At 42.8% G+C, this 17,526-nt stretch overlaps 1 protein-coding gene across 1 annotated transcript in view; it reads left to right on the plus strand.

Moving 5' to 3' along the window:
• Nucleotides 1–17,526, plus strand: part of LOC139378982 (receptor-type tyrosine-protein phosphatase delta-like) — a 579,926-nt gene that overhangs the window by 121,297 nt on the left and 441,103 nt on the right. Inside the window, exon 3 of the mRNA XM_071121647.1 lies at nt 16,577–16,600. The gene's annotated coding sequence lies outside the window, so the exon portion shown is untranslated. The remainder of the gene's footprint in view (nt 1–16,576; nt 16,601–17,526) is intronic.

The following is a 17,526-nucleotide window of genomic DNA, read 5'->3' on the forward strand; positions in this document are numbered from 1 at the left end:
CAATTATAAAGCTTAATACAAAATCTACATTTCGCCAGGGACGTGGTCTGAGCAAGTTGTTCGCCTTTACTCTGATAAGACTTTTTCAAAATGTTGACTAACGTCCCCATGGAATGTTGTAGGAGTCATCACCCGGAACACATCGATAAAATGTTACTGCCGAGCCCCTTCAATTATTAATCAACTGTAATCAATGTATTGATGCAGGCAGCCTCCACTGCTCTTGCAGGTGCTATGTGAGATGCAGTGAGACCAGAGCAAATTACGTTTTATCGAAGCTGATAACTTTGTGCTCTTTCATACATTTTAGAAATGCCAGCTTGCTGCGTGTCATTTTACACAATCATTTTGATTCACCGAAGTGTGCTTCACTCAGTCTATTGATTTAAACAGTAGGCCCAACTTGCTCTGAATGGAGCAGAGGTGAGCTTATTTTCACAGGTTTTCATTTCTTAGAATGACTACTCTGTTCTGGCTGTGATTACGTATTGTTAGTGTGCGCTCACCCAATCTGTTTGCGGTGTGTGTCTGTATGCGTGGGGCATTGTGTTTCTGTGTGTGTCCATAGTGCTTGTGTATGTGCAAATGTCTGTGTGTGTCTGTGTACTGTGTTTGTGTGCATTTAGCGTGTGTGTGCGAGCGCGTCCGTGTTTAAGCTTGCGTGTGAGGACGTGTAATCCATTTGTTTAAATCCATTTGACATGTTCATTAAGCCTCTAAGCCACACACCCTTACAATTTTCCCCCTCGAAAGCGTCTTTTTGCGCCGTTCAGAGGCTGTAATTACCGCGCTCCACAAATGAGGGGGATGGCACTGAAAACACAGCAGAGAGAGCTTCTCCATGGCTGCCTGCCAGCCTCTCCCTCCTCGCTCAATTCTCCTTTCTCCTTACACTGGCATCACAGCACCCAGCAACCATGGGCCCCGCCATTCAATCAAAACACAGAACCCGGTTTCCAGGGTGAGAACTATGAAAAAAATAAGAAGTAGTTTGGGATGAGAGAAGGCTTGTTTTTGATTATCAAAATCTGATCAAAATCAAAATCTGAATCTTATTTTGGTAAGTTAACGCTATTCTAGTTAAAAAATGTGCATTTTTAATGTATTTTTTGTTGTTGCTGTTACATCTTACAGTAACTGGTTTTGTTTGAACACACAACAAGACACTGGAGAGACATAATTCACATATCTTGCACCATTGACTTACCAGACATGAATGTACAATACCCTCTATATGCCCCCTCAGAAATCAGAAATGTACAAATCAACCCACCTTGTACCATGTCATTCCCCATCTTTGTGTTTTTAGATAAAATGCAGTCATTTCTGTTTGTTGATGAGGGGAATTAGAGACTGGCTGCCCGTCCGTCCGTTCGCCTGGTGAGGCTGGCACTGCCAAGTTGGCGCTGTGCCCGGCTGCTGGGCTGGTATCCGTGGTCGTCTTCCTGTGCCAGCACCATGATTACCATGATCGGCGAGAGTATTACACTACCACCCAGAGAGAGAGGAACACCTGGACACAGCTTAGGCCCTGCTCACAGCACAATAACAGGCTTTACATCCTACACACTCTATAGACATACAAGCATGTACAAGTTATTATTCATTGTGTAGGCAACTAAAGGGACTTATAGGCAATACTGTAATATAACAGGCTTTTCTTAACCTACGCTATCCAGCCATAACGCATGGATAAATGCATTGTTTAGGGAGCCATTTAGTTCTCTATAGGTAAGACTGTAAAATTAGATTCATGAGATTGTTGCATTGAATTTATGTTCTGTACATTTGTATGTGTTGTAGAGGTGAGCTGGACTGATACCCTTGTGATGAGGTAGCTCTGACTGCATGATGGGAATTTCCTCTTGGCCTAATGGTTAGTGATGGTGGAAAAAAATCTAAACAGTTACATATCCCAATATTATTTTGTACAATATTATGTTGTCGTGACGCGACTATCATTCATCTGATGACTGTTATTTATTGAATCAAACTAACTACATTTTATTGTTACTCCATGAAATTAATCATGTAACGATTAACTCATTAGGGATTCGGGGCACCACGGGAAAAGGTGTTCAACTAGTTACCATCTCTCGACTTAAACTCTAAAGATATATAGGTATCTCTTACATCAATAACAGTCAATTATGAGTTATTATTACCTTCATATCAGTCTCATTCTGAACGTCGCATACTCCTTAATATCTGCAGGAACCCTAGCCCTTATTGATGAATCAGCGATACACAAATTGGCTTAATTATTTATTTTTTTACTAACTAACCCCCAAAGATGCGGACTCCGTCCGGAAAACCTGAACCTATGGGGGAGGGTCTGGGTGGGCATCCATCCGCGGTGGCGGCTCAGGTGCTGGACGCAGACCCCGCTCCACCACTGGCTCACCCCACTTTCGTGGCACCTCTGGTGCGGGGACCCTCGTCGCCGACCCCGGAATGGGGACCCTCGTAGTGGGCCCCAGACTGGGGGCCGTCTCTGGAGGCTCCGGGCTGGAGGCCGTCTCCGGGCTGGAGGACGTCTCTGGAGGCTCCGGGCTGGAGGCCGTCTCTGGAGTGGAGAGACACACAGGAGGCCTGGCTCTGGGAGCAGGCACAGGACTCACCAGGCTGGGGAGACATACAGGAGGCTTCTTCCTTGGCTGAGGCACCGGATAAACTGGGCCGTGGAGGCGCACTGGCGGTCTCGAGCGCCGAGCTGGCACAACCCGTTCTGGCTGGATGCCCACTTCCACCCGGCAAATGCAGGATGCTGACACAGAGCACACCGGCCTGTGAATGCTCAAACGAGACACAGTGCGCATCACCCCATAGCACGGGGCCTGACCAGTCACATGCTCGCCATGGTAAGCACGGAGAGTTGGCTCAGGTCTGAATCCTGACTCAGCCACACTCCCCGTGTGCTCCCCCAAAAACATTTTTTGGGGCTGCCTCTCGGCCTTCCTTGCTAGCCGTGACCCCGTGTAATCCTGGGCCCTCTTTCTCGCTGCCTCCGCCTTCCTCTCTGCCTCCCACGCCAGGCGATCGTTTCCCGCCAGGAAAAGAGAGATACAAACAGAGAGAAATAGATGGGGGAGAAAGTGAAAGAGAGAGATAGACGAGAGAGAGAGTGAAAGATGGAGGGATAGACGAGAGAGAGTGAAAGATGGAGAGATAGACAAGAGAGAGAGAGTGAAAGATAGATAGATGAGAGAGAGAGAAAGATCGAGAGATAGACGAGAGAGCGAGTGAGAGAGAAGAGAGCGAGAGAAAGATCGAGAGATATACGAGAGAGCGAGTGAGAGAGAAGAGAGAGAGAGAGTGAAATATAGAGATAGACGAGGGAGCGTGAAAGAGCAATAGACTAGAGAGAGAGTGAACAAAAAGAGAGATAGACAAGAGACAGAGCGAGAGAAAAGTTGGGGGGAGGGATACAGACGCAGAAAGATGGAGATTGAGGGAGCAAAACTGGGAGCATGGGGAGTCAGTGACAGAGAAAAAAGGGGTAGAACCAGAAGATGCAGAAAGAGAGAAGGAGAGGGAGACAGAGGGAGACAGGGAAAGAGGGATATAAGGAGGGAGAAAACAGCAGACGGAGAAAGATAAAGATGGAGGCAGACAGGAGGAGAGAGAGATGCTCCCCTCTTCCCCCAGCCTGTAATAACTTAATGAATGTTTAAGCAGTAAGGTAATATTATTTAAATACCTAGAGGAGGACCCTGGCTCTCAGGCTCAGAGATGACACGGCACCAGACCAGCCAGATCGTTCAGAATTGACTTCGAAATTGGACGTCTTTCCATGACCTGCCATCAAAACCAGCCAATAGGGGCAACAGTGAGCACTATTACCGTCAAGTAGGCTTGGGTGTTGCTAGGGCGTTCTAGACGGGGGGTGGTGAATGGGCAAAATCCCATGACTCTTAAAAAAAAAAAATGAAATCTGATTTAAAATTTCTAAAACGGTGAGATCTTATTGTACCTCACAGGGGATAGAGAGAAGGGAGTGACACAGACTTACACACACAGCAGGTACACACACACACACACACACACACACACACACACACACACACACACACACACACACACTCTCTCTTACACAAACACACACACACGGAGCAGTGAGTGACGGAAATAATCTGCTGTCATTGGTAAAATGGAGAGGAACAGATGGCGTCACTATGATTGAAACCACCTACAAAGGTTTCCAGAACTTCCCTCCCTCTATCTCTCTTTATCTCCCTTTCCCCTCTTTCCTCTTTATCTCCCTTTCCTCTCCCTCCTGTGTGCCGGAGCTCTTCAATGCCATCCAGTCTAAGGGCTCCTGCCAAAGAGGCACAGCCCCCCTGGAAGGCCCACAGCACTATGGGAAGTCAGGCAGGGAGGGAGGTGGATAGAGAGAGAGGGGAGGAGGCCTCCAATTTGGCTGTCACAAGCACATACATATCTCAGGAAGAATTGTTTGCTCTCGAGTGCTCTCCTAACACACACATCCACATACATACACACAATTCACACACAGGCAGGCCCTCCTAGGTCACTCACCACAAACAGAAGGCGCCTGGAAAGCTTCCATGTCACACAAACATACTGTACATTTATGCCTGGATACGTACATGTAAACCTGAATACATACGTGAAACCTGAAGCAAACCTGAATACATTCTTGCAAACACAGTAAAACATTCAGGAGGTGTCTTACACAGTCTACCTTATGTTATTTTTAGTATGACATTGTTATTGATTACTGCATTGTTGGGTTTACAGCTTGCAAGGGAGGAATTTCACTGTACTTGTGCACATGACATTAAAACACATCCACTCCACCACAACCAATTTCCCCTTCACCTCCTCTCTCTCCATTGCCCTAAGACAAACTCTGGCTGCTGAGTAAGTCATGTAAATGAGATAGTTAACAGATCAAAAGGCGCAGAGCGGAATTTCTATTTGCGGGACAGGTGTTGATTAGTGCCAACCAGAGAGGCAAGGTGCAGCTTCCATTAAACCCTAGCTCTAGGGGCTCGATGTGTGTGAGAGAGAGCGTGTGTGTGCATTAAGTGTGATGTGTGTCTGCATCCTTAAGCTTTGGTAATTTAGCAGATGCTTTTATCCAGAGTGACTTACAGGAGCAATTAGTGTTAAATGCCTTGCTCAAGGGCACATCAACTAGGCTAGGGGTAGCAGGTAGCCTAGTGGTTAGAGCATTGGGCCAGTAACTGAAAGGTTGCTGGATCTAATCTCCAAGCTGACAAGGTAAAAATCTGTTGTTCTGCTCCTGAACTGGGAAACACACTGTTTCCTGGTAGGCTGTCATTGTGAATAAGAATTTGTTCTTAATTAACTGACTTATTTTTTTTGGTACATATTTTTCACCTAGCCATCTTGGGGATTCGAACAAGCAACCTTTCGGTTATTGGCCTAAAGCTCTTAACCGCTAGGCTACCTGCCACCCATATATCCAAATCAAACAGCAATAATGCCAGAAGAGTGAGTTTATGAAGACGAGATCAGGTGTAGGAGAAAGCGGTTACAGAGTATAACAAGTGGAGCTGATGTTGCTTCTATTGAGGGATTACTGTGATGGAGATGAGTACAGCACAAACACAATAGCAGTGATGCTAACTAGTAGAGAGTACGGTGTTAACACAATAGCATCAATGCTAACTAGTAGCTAGTACGGTGTTAACACAATAGCAGCGATGCTAACTAGTAGCTAGTACGGTGTTAATGCAATAGCAGCGATGCTAACTAGTAGCTAGTACGTTGATAACGCAATAGCAGCGATGCTAACTAGTAGCTAGTACAGTGTTAACACAATAGCAGTGATACTAACAAGTAGCTAGTATGGTGCTATTACGCAATTGCAACGATGCTAACTAGTAGCTAGTATTGTGGTATAACACAATAGCATTGAAACTACAGTGGATTATATTTAGATAATAGCCAGATGCTAACTGTAGTAGATTCTTCCATTGTAAAAAATTGCATGTTAGTTGACTAAATCAAATATCAACCAACACTGGATGTTGATCTGACAGGTTTTTTTGGTAGGGTACATCTTATATGCTTTGAAGTCAATATAATGTAGTGTCCTTTGTCTTAGACACACATATTCTGTTGGGTTGTATGTCTGTTTAGTACAAAACAATGTGTTTGTCCATTGTGCACAACTGACAACTTCCTTTGTCCCAGCCCTGATTTTAGGTTCAATATAGGTACACATACAGTGCCTTCAGAAAGTATTCACACCCCTTGGCATTTTCTAAATGTTGTTGTGTTACAGACTGATTGTAAAATGGATTAAATTGAGATTGTGTGTCACTGACCTACACACAATACCCCGTAATGTCAAAGTGGAATTATGTTTTTAGAATTGTACAAATTAATTAAAAATGAAAAGCTGAAATTTCTTGAGTCAATAAGTAAGTATTCAACCCCTTTGTAATGACAAGCCTAAATAAGTTCAGGAATAAAAATGTGCTTAACAAGTCACATAATACGTTGCATGGACTCACTCTGTGTGCAATAATAGTGTTCAACATGATTTTTGAATGACTACCTCATCTCTGTACCCCACACATACAATTATTTGTAAAGTACAACATTCTAGTTACTCCACAATACTAACCTAGATGATGGAGTGAAAAGAAGGAAGCCTGTACTGAATAAAATTATTCCCAAAACATGCATCCTGTTTGCAATAAGGCACTAAAGTAAAACTGCTACTTTATGTCCTGAATACAAAGCGTTATCTTTAAGGCATATCCAACACAACACATCACTGACTACTACTCTTCATATTTTCAAGCACGGTGGTGGCTGCATCATGTTATGGTTATGTTTGTAATCAGCACGGACTAGGGAGGTTTTTGTTTTTATAAAAATAAACGGTATAGAGCTAAGCACAGGCAACACTTTAGAGGAACATCCTGGTTCAGTCTGCTTTCCAAGATGAGATATTTCTGTATTTCGTTTTGAATAAATTTGACCCCCCAAAAACACGTTTTCACTTTGTCTTTATGATGTGCGTAGATGGGTGAGGAAAAAATATATTGAATCATTTGAATTCAGGCTGTAACACAACAAAATGTGGACTAATTCAAGGGGAATGGAAACTTTCTGAAGACACTGTAGATAATCACTTAGACTCCTTGCATCAGAAAGGTGAACGTATTTGCTAATTAAAGCACTAAGCACAATACTTTCTAGTTAGCATTTAGGTAATGCTACACTCTAAGTTCGACACTCTAATGCTACTTAACATTCCATCTGCAATCAGTATTTGGCACACACCTCACCACCCAATAATCTTTCCCTAACTCTCATTTTGGACCAACCTTTAGATAAGGTTGAAGAACAAATAAATAGCACACAGAGTAGCACATCAGTGGCCATTCATCGTGTGTGTGTTTGTCTAAGGGTTGACAGTGTGTGTGTTTCTGTGTGTGTTTAAGGGCCGCTCTGCCCGTCCCTCTGTAAGAATTTCTCAGAGCTGTTCCCCTGCCTCTCGCACACCCAGATGGCAGAGGGGTCGAAGCACTTTAATGAATTTTCAAAGGAGCCGCATTGGCAATATTAAAAGGAGCGGCTAACCTTCAGCTCAGCTGGCACTGTAGTCACACACACACACTCACAAGCCCAGAGAGACAGTCAGAGTACACACAGACTCGTGGACAAACAGACACACGCACACACATTATGTCTGTTTGAAAAGTTCTGCCAACAGGGAAAAACAATTTGCGTGAATAACAACAGCAACAAAAAACGATGCTAAAAAGCCAGTGTTAATTATCCCGATTAGAGTGACAGCCACTGAGTGCTCCGCTCCCGGGTCAAAGGTCATTTTTAATGATGAGTGCATATGGCTGCCACCACGCTGGCTGACGAGGGAGCACGGTGTAGTGTGGTGCTTCTGTTGATCCATCTGTCCCATGGTAATGACTACACCTGGCCTTGGCTGTGCCTCCACACAGGTAGCACAGGAAAGCAATTAAAAAGCAATATACAATTTTGGATCACGTGCTACGTTGTTTGCTAATTTTCCCTAATTATCTGTTGGTTGTGATGATGAAAAGGCCCATTGTGTTAATAGGGTTTGGTAAAGTGCTAATAGTGTTTATTACATATTTATAAGGGTATTTTGACAATCTTGATGAATGACAGGGTCATGAACTTAAATATATAGCCGTGGTGTGTGTAGTCAAATGCCATGTGTCTTTTCTGAATAGTCTCTGTATAGATACTGTAGGTCCCTGAACTTTTGCCATGTTTTGTTCAGAAAGGCCTAAGCTTTTTCACCCTTTCCTCAACACTTGAAGAAGGCACTTTAGGGTCCTTAAGCATCTGGGCAAGGCCTTGATGGTGCCAATCGCCAACCCATCACACAAAAGCCCGCGGGGATGCCTCCTACTCAAACACATCATCTGAAGGGACAGGCCTGCCCCACGCTGCCAGAGGCGTCAGATCTACAGCCTTTCTCTTTTTTTCATTTTCTTTCGTTTTTCTTCCCTTCCTCGAGCAAGAGGCTGACTCTTTATCGTTCTCCGTTTGCTGAACTCCGGGTCAGATTTCACTGAGGAGCCAGAGGCCTCTGATATCTCCCTTCTGATCCCTCATCAAGGTCTGCCAAGCAGCCGCAGCAGCACTATGAAAAAAAGAAAGCTGCATTTTGAAAAGTGGTTCAGCACTTTATTTCCGTGTACAAGGAAATGGCTACAGTATGGCCCTTGGAAAACAAAGCAGACCATGAGAGATTTATTTTCAGCTTTCACTTTTGTGTTTGTTTATGTACCATCTGCTCTGGTTGAGGATGTGGGAATACTTCCAAATACACAGGACATGATGTTAAAATCCCTTGGTGCAGGGAAACAAAATGTCTCAATCAACAGTATTTTAATATTTATTGGATTTGCAGTACTTCAACTCAACGTGAATATACTGTGTTAAATACATTTAGACAATTATTGAGATTGCTTGTGCGTGGGGTTGTGACTATCAGATCAATTGACAATCATGTTCAGTTGTTTGGGTCAACTGTAGCTTGACATTTATTGTAACTCATGTATCCAGATATAGGTTGTTCAATGCTTTTATAGAGATACCATATTGTACCGGTGTATTCGCAACCCCCAAAACAGCTGCTGACAGAATGCCACATCTGCTTCAGTGCCTGCTGTACTGTCATGCCTCAGTCACCGTTAAACTGGACCAAGCTGATCTGACAACAGCTGATTGAGTTTGAGTTATCTGCTCTTGTGCGTAGGGCTGTGGCGGTCATTACATTTTGTCAGCCAGTTATTGTCATGCAAAAGCCTGCCGGTCTGACGGTAATTGGCCTTTAATTAATACAAACACATTTAGCATCTCCAGGCCTTCACGCATACATGCGGCAAACAAGCCGTTGATACGCACGTTTGGAACGTTTACGTTGAAAAAGTCTAATAAATCAATTTAATAGACACCATCACAATACATCCATGATTTATTTTAGTCAGGTTTAAATATATTATGATTTGAAGAGAATGTATTTCAGAAAAACAGAATATGAGTTGGCCTACTGCATGTTTTCTGGCTATGCTCCATGCCAAAGGCTGTAGGCTTGTTTTTTTTAGCTGACAAGATATGCTTATTATTTATATTATATTATTTTTTATAGTTGTCACGGACGTTGTTGAAGGAAGACCAAAGCGTAGCGTGGTGAGCGTACATTTTATTTCATTTTAAAATGTTGCCAACAAAACAACAAACGAAAGAAACAACCGTGAAGCTTACAGGGCAAAGTGCCACAAACAAAGTTAACTTCCCACACCGAAAGGAGGGGGAAAAAAAGGCTACCTAAGTATGATTCCCAATCAGAGACAACGATAGACAGCTGTCCCTGATTGAGAACCATACCCGGCCAAAACAAAGAAATACCAAAACATAGAAAATAGAACATTGAATGCCCACCCAAATGCCCAACCAAACCAAAATAGAGACATAAAAATCTCTCTAAGGTCAGGGCGTGACAATAGTAAGAAGAATATAAATGAGCTTTGCTGAATAAAATAGAACAGATATTTTTCCAATTGCGGAGCAAAGTGGCTATGTTGAACTTACAAGTGATCATTTGAAACAGGTCCCACACACTAGATTTAGAGTTACTTGGCATCTTTCGTTGTGAATGATACAAACCTTAGAATGTCTTAGAAATCAAATTGAAATCAATTTAAATACATGCATTAGGCCCTAATCTATGGATTTCACATGACTGGGCAGGGATGCAGCCTTGGGTGGGCCTGGGAGGGCATGGGCCCACACACTGGGGAGCCAGGCTCAGCCAATCCGAATGAGCTTTTCCTACAAAAGGGCTTTATTACAGACAGAAATACTCCTCCGTTTCATGAGCTCTCCGGGTGGCTGGTCTCAGATGATCCCGCAGGTGAAGAAGCAACATGTGGAGGTCCTGGGCTGGCGTGGTTGTGAGGCCGGTTGGACGTACTGCCAAAATCTCTAAAACGATGTTAGATGCGGCATATGGGAGAGAAATTAACATTAAATTCTCTGGTAACAGCTCTGGTGGATATTCCTGCAGTCAGAGTGCCAATTGCATGCTCCCTCAAAACTTACACAGGTGCTCCCAAAGGTGCACCTGTGTAATGATCATGCTGTTTAATCAGCTTCTTGATATGCCACACCTTTCAGGTGGATGGATTATCTTGGCAAAAGAGAATTGCTGAATAACATCGATGTAAACAACATTTGAGAGAAATAAGCTTTTTGTGCATATTGAACATTTCGGAGATATTTTATTTAACACTTTACATTTTGCGCTATATATTTTTGTTCAGATAGTTTTAATTTAGAATGGCCCATTATCAAATGGGCAGGAACAGCGGCAGGGTAAAAATGACATCCGTTTGTACTCGAATAGCAAATGGAGGCCGCTTTCCCACCAGTTAGTTTTTCAATGATGCCGGGTAGGCTACTTCAGTTTCATAGCGAAGCATTGGCTTAATATGAGCAGCTGAGAAATCATTTTAGTAGCAGCTGGGATCCCACCTCTTTTTACTGGCAACCATCAAAACTCTGCTTTCTATTGCATATGGAAATGTTTGGGCTTATTTTAACACTTATTTCACTCCACTATTCAACCACTGTTTTGTGGAGCATGCTCTCGAGAGCGATAGGTGATATTCCGCCCAAACTCTATATGCCATGGGCTCTTCAACCCATGTTCCTGCTTCAACCCAAATCTTTATTTCGGAAACCAAGTGAAATCTGTTCGGGAGCATTGATAGTAACATGTTTTCACAGCTCCTCTACGTGATGAGATATCCTGTAAAGGTAATGTGTCAGCCAATTAAAAATGCCCTATTACTAGGGCATTCAAATACAAATTCACTTTAATTATATGTTAACTCTGTCAGCTGCCCTGTGCGATCAATGAACCAACAGCATCGCCTAGGCCGATACGTGGATAGAAAGTTTGGAGTGTAGCACAAGGTAACCAGTCCACACTCAAAAGCGAGTACTAGAATTTGTTTAATTTTGGAGTATATGCTAGACCAATTATGTACCAAAGACATCTTAAATCAGTTTTATTTTATGTTTTTCTGCCATGTGTAATATGTGGTAGGCTATGTATTGTATAAAAGCATAATTATTATTTGAATTCAGTCATATATAGGCCCATGCATAGGCATAAGCTCAAAATATGCATTTGGGTGTTTTGAATTCATCACCTTAGAAAGCGCTGTCCATTTCGTTGTGCTAGAATTTAAAGCAACATCCACAGTGACCATGTTTTCCACTCAGTTTCAACTGTTGAACTTCTTTCTTCAAATTGATCAATCACAGTGAGGTGAGTTTTAAAAGCACATACTGTTTTGATGATAAGTGTTTGATGTGATTTTCAATTGTATGTCAGAGTGGTTAAAGCAGGGGTGTCAAACTCATTCCATGGAGGGCCTATTTTCTCCTGTTTTTACTGTATTTAAAAAAAATAATAATAATTAAGACCTTGACAACCAGGTGAAGGGAGTTCCTTACTAATCAGTGACCAAATTCATCAATCAAGTACAAGGGAGGAGCGAAAACTCACAGACACTCAGCCCTCTGTGGAATGAGTTTGACACCTGTGGGTTAGAAGGACAATAGAGCGCTGAGGATCAGGCCATTAGCGACCTGGTGGTTGTTAGCGAATTGGGTACTACCAACGCATGTCCAGAGTGCACAGGAGAGGAGATTACCGGGACGTGGAATTTTACTGCGGTCATGACTCATGACTGCCTGTGTGGCAGTAATACGGTCACCGCAACAGCCCTTCTTATGCGTCATTCATTAAATACTTAAAGTTGAAGTCAAAAAGTTGACAAAATGTTCTTGAAAGACGCCGAAAACTTTGACTAAACTCTTTTGGCTCCCTCATCGGTTCATGTAAACTTCTCGAAGCTCGAGTCTGTCTTGGACCAGCTGTACTGTCGCTTCTAACACTTCCTTTATGTCCCTTATCAGACACACAAATAGAAAGAGTGTTAACTTGGCATCCGTGGAGGAGGGCCAGATATTAGCAGTGGATATGATGAATGGAAGGCTGCAGTACATTAAACCATTTTGGGCTCTCCTCCTCTCTCTAATCTCTGGGCTAGATGTTTTAACAGCAAGCCATTTCAGGTCATTATATAGCTCTGTAAAATAAACAGCTGCTCCCATTCCACTTTGTTGAATAGGTTAAATAGTGACATGGTACAAACAGCAGCTCTTTCGTCATGGCGTAATTGAACAACATGAGACGCCGGTGGTCGGTGTAATAGTGGCTTGGCAAGGCTTTCCGTTCTGTTCATTGCTTTTTGTTTCCAATTAGCAACCACTCATGCAGCAGCAGCCAACGCTTTTTTAGAGGAACAGGCCCAGCAATTGAATTAAAAGCCTGACCCACTGATGAACGGAAATAAATCAATGGGTTTAAGAGGACACACCAACAGAGACTAGGTGGAAACGAGTTGTGTAGTGGAGGAAGAAGTCAGGCGCAGGGAGTTCAGGGTAGCGCTACTTTTAATATACCACACCGGCGAAACGACGCCAACCCAAACAAACGCTCCAAACACAGTTCAGCAAAATACACACACACGGACAACCGTGACCTACAGTCGTGTACAACCGTACACTGAAAATAATCCCGCAAAACCAGTAGGCGGGCCGGCTGGTAAATAAAGCCCAAACAATTATCCTAACTAAATACGGGTGCAACTAATAAACAGAAAAGGGGGAAACGGGATCAGTAGCAGCTAGTAGGCCGGTGACGACGACCGCCGAGCGCCACCGAAACAGGAAGGGGAGCCACCTTCGGTAGGAGTTGTGACAAGTTGGCTATTGTCACTCTCACGTGGCTATAGACCTCAGGGGTATTTAACTTTTTCTGGACCAGAAACCCCCTCCAACGCAACCCATGGACCCGATCGATCATATGTTAGCAAAAAAATATAATGTTCACGTCTAGTCTTATCATCAGGTTTCCCAGGCTGTAGTTCCCACCTGCTTTAAGGAGACCACCATATCCCACTGTCCAAGAAAAACAAGGTGATATGCTCAAATGAAAATAGCCGCTGTTGCGCTCACCTCGGTCATCACGATGTGCTCCGAGATGCTGGTCATCACTCATATCAAGGCCAGCTTTCCAGGCACCCTGAACCCACTCCTATGTGCCTACCGCACTAACAGATCCAAGGAAGATGCCATTTCCATTGCAATTTACACGACCGGAACACCTAAAGTACCAGTCAAAAGTTTGGACACACCTACTCATTCCCGGGTTTTTCATTATTTTTTGTATTTTCTACATTGTATAATGATAGTGAAGACATCAAAACTATGAAATAACACATGGAATCATGTAGTAACCAAACAAGTGTTAAACAAATCTAAATAGAATTTATATTTGAGATTCTTCAAAGTAGCCACCCTTTGCTTTAATGACAGTTTTGCACACTCTAGCTAATCTCTCAACCAGCTTCATCATGTAGTCACCTGGAATGCATATCAATTAACAGATGTGCCTTGTTAAAAGTTAATTTGTGGAATTTCTTTCCTTCTGAATGTGTTTGAGCCAATCAGTTATGTTGTGACAAGGTAGGGTTGGTATACAGACGATTTGGTAAAATACCATATTATGGCAAGAACAGCTCAAATAAGCAAAGAGAAATGACAGTCCATCAATACTTTAAGACATGAAGGTCAGTCAATCCTGTAAATGTCAATAACTTTTTTTTAAAGCGTGGACACATAAAAAAAATATTTCTGTACATTTTCAGTTAAAATGATTGAATTAGTCCTTGTGCATAGAGTTGTATGGTTTGTTAAACTTTGAAATCAATGTTTTTTTGTTTGGCATACAATTACAGTGGAATTAATGCTAATATTCACTGCACTGACCACTACATACATCTCGAAATCTCCTGTTGTCAACGGAAGAAGGGCAACATAGGTTTGTAGTTCTTGGCCTCCCTGCCTTGTCAAAAGTTTCCATATCTTTTTAAGGTTCCACACAGCTTAACTAAGACTCTGAAAGCAGCTTAACTGCTTAAAACAGGGCGAAAAAAGCATCTTCCTCTCTTAGTCTTCCCTTATTCACACTGTGGGTATAAGGAGACTCACAAGAGCCTCTGTTCATCCCCATGCCTTTGTTTTCACCAATCCCCACTGGCCTAATCCACTTACTTTAGGCATGTGCTAGCTTTACTCGATTTGATTGGTGAGGCCATATATTTCTACAGGAAATCTATGGTCTATAATCTCAATGTTGAGCAAGAAACAAAACTCACTATAAAAACACAAAACGCGTTTAATTGAGAGATTTTTTTTCTTTTTTTCTTGAAGTAAATGGTAGAGAAACAGCCTTTTTCTTGTCTGTTGAGTTATCATACGTGACGTGACTGCCCCAAAATGTGTAGGTTGTAGTTGCGTTTGGCTAAGTGGAAATAAGTATCCTGTGCTCTATCATTCTCGAACGCTACAAAGTGAGCCTGCAGGTAGGTAGCCCAGTGTTTAGAGCGTTGGCCCAATAACCAAAAGGTTGCTGGATTGAATCCCTGAGCTGACAAGGTAAAAATCAAGGCGGTTAACCCACTTCCCCGGTAGGCCATCATTGTAAATAAGAATTTGTTCTCAACTGACTTGCCTAGTTAAATAAAGGTTAAAAAAATAAAAGTTGTACAACATTTTATAGGGCACTATTGATCTGCTATGTGCTGCACCAAACTCCCAATACAGCCTGTTATCTTTCCTTCATTGTCTCTGACTGGCTCTTAGGAAGTGTCTCACTTTCTCTCCCATTAAAACCCCAGGTGTTTCTTTTCGGGTCTGTCTTACCGCCGTGGTCCCTGAAGGTGTCCAGACGCGGTTTAGCAAGAACAGCAATAGACAGTGTGAAGATGTGTTTGAAGCAGACAGCATAGTAATGAATACCCAAGCACAAGGAGCTCGAGTCCTATTAATTCTCGCCCTTAGCCTAAAAATAAGCCATTCCCTTGTGGGTAGCCAAACTTGGCATTGTAGTCACATTCTCCCAGCACAGTCAATCCCAGAAGATTCTATTCACAAAAATGCAAATAGATGCAGGGAGAAATACATTATCTATGATAAATCATATTTCATGAAAATTATGCACAGAAAAAAAGTACAGTACATCTCTGTGAGCTCAGTAAGCAATGCTTACCCACAGAACAGCTTCTGAATCTACTTTCCTTGTGAGCTGAATTTTTTTTTTATTGCAACATTTACAAGCAAAGCAAAACTGTGCCCGAGAGCAGCACACTCGTAGAGGGACCAGTTTCTGATGTAAAAATAGTGAGGTAATGGAAATCTATTTTTCGGACTTGTCAGAAAGGGTTCTACAGTGAAGTCAAGAAGCGCGCAACTGTCCTCTTCATAAATCTTAGCCAAAATAAATGTCAGGGAAAGCAGCATTGAAATTGAAGATGTGGCTAAATCCGACTAATTTATCTTGCCGGGCTTCTGCTTCTATTGTAGTGGGGATGACCTTAAGGTCTTCATAAAACAGACAAAGTGTTAGAGATGTCTAAGGCCTGCTAAATTACTTTCAAGACATACGAGTGGAGGAAGGTGGTCTGCGTGTGCGTGTGTGTGCGCGTGTGTGTGCGCGTGTGTGTGTGTGTGCGTGTGCGTGTGCGTGTGCATGTGCGTGTGCGCGTGTGTGTGTGTGTGCGTGTGTGTGCATGATGGTGTTGAGGTGTCAGAGGTGAACATTTGGTCGTAATGGTTGACTGCTGCCCAGGACTTTTTTTATTTTATAATCTCCCTCCTTCCCTTTGAATTGGAGGAAACACTGACAATTATTAATACAAGTTGTGCAAACTTTGGATCCTCGGGGGAGAATTCTTTGACTTTTAATGTCCCTCGTTTAATAAATTACAGCCTCCTTCTTGACAGGGACAATTCTTAACCCCCAGTCTGCACCAACGTCTGGGATACTGTCATTTTTCAGGAGCCAGTGTCAGCCTTAGCCTGCATTGAAGTTTACTTTGTAATTTGCTGATGTTTCTCCTTCCCCCCCTCTCATTCTTCCCCTGCCTTCTGCTTACAGATGTGACCAACTGTTCCACAATAGGTAAGACTCATTTTTGTTATTTTTCCAACTTAATCCTCAACACTGAGAAGTTTTTATATATAGATCTGCTTTATTATTGCAAAAATATTTGGGTTTCTATCTAATTAATTGTTGGCATCATTTCTAATCCTCCTTATTTTTTTTTGATTTTTTTTTTTACACTACCAGCCCTCCCCCGATTGGAGTAAACTAACAGACAAAATGTCTTCTACTGCTACTTACAGCTATTTTCTCTCACATATACAGTACATGTAGTTAACTAATTATACATACGGTATATTCATAATTTCCTCTTTCGGCAAGTGCTGGATTTTCACCCACAGTGGCCAATCCACCATTCATTCTGATCTGAACTCCAACCCTCCGATGTCCACAGATTAACCCATCTTCCAAGTATAATACCATTATGCTATTTCCTTTTGCAACCAGTGAGATATGTTTTAAGGGATCTCATTGGGGTCCACCTGTGTTTCCTGAATGCCTAAGTAAAGGAGGGAGTAGGGGCGCGGCTGCGTAGATCCTGCTGTTTGCTCAGGAAGGTATGCAACGCTTTGCAATCCTTCCCTTCGTATTCCCACGTGTGAGTGCGCCAACTCACACAAGCTAGCTATTTCTGGCAGCCGGGTTGTGAGCTCTGCACCATAAATTTGAAATGTATTCAAATGAGAGTCAAATGGCCCAGATTGTTCAAAGAGGATCTTGCAGTGTTGACTCTAGCAGGGAGCTGCGGTGTCTGTTTCCTAAGACAGAAACTATAGTAAGGGGCCCGGGCCATGGCCCCACCACTGGTGGTGAACATGTTCCCTGCCTCAGCTCCCTTTGTCCTCTCTACCACAAACCTCCATGTCACGACAGGAAGGCGCGATCGCCATGGCGATGACAGCTCTATGAGGACATCTTAGAATTGAGCTCAAAAAATATATATT

Source organism: Oncorhynchus clarkii, chromosome 21 (genome assembly GCF_045791955.1).
Source record: "Oncorhynchus clarkii lewisi isolate Uvic-CL-2024 chromosome 21, UVic_Ocla_1.0, whole genome shotgun sequence".
Taxonomy (NCBI): Eukaryota; Metazoa; Chordata; class Actinopteri; order Salmoniformes; family Salmonidae; genus Oncorhynchus; species Oncorhynchus clarkii.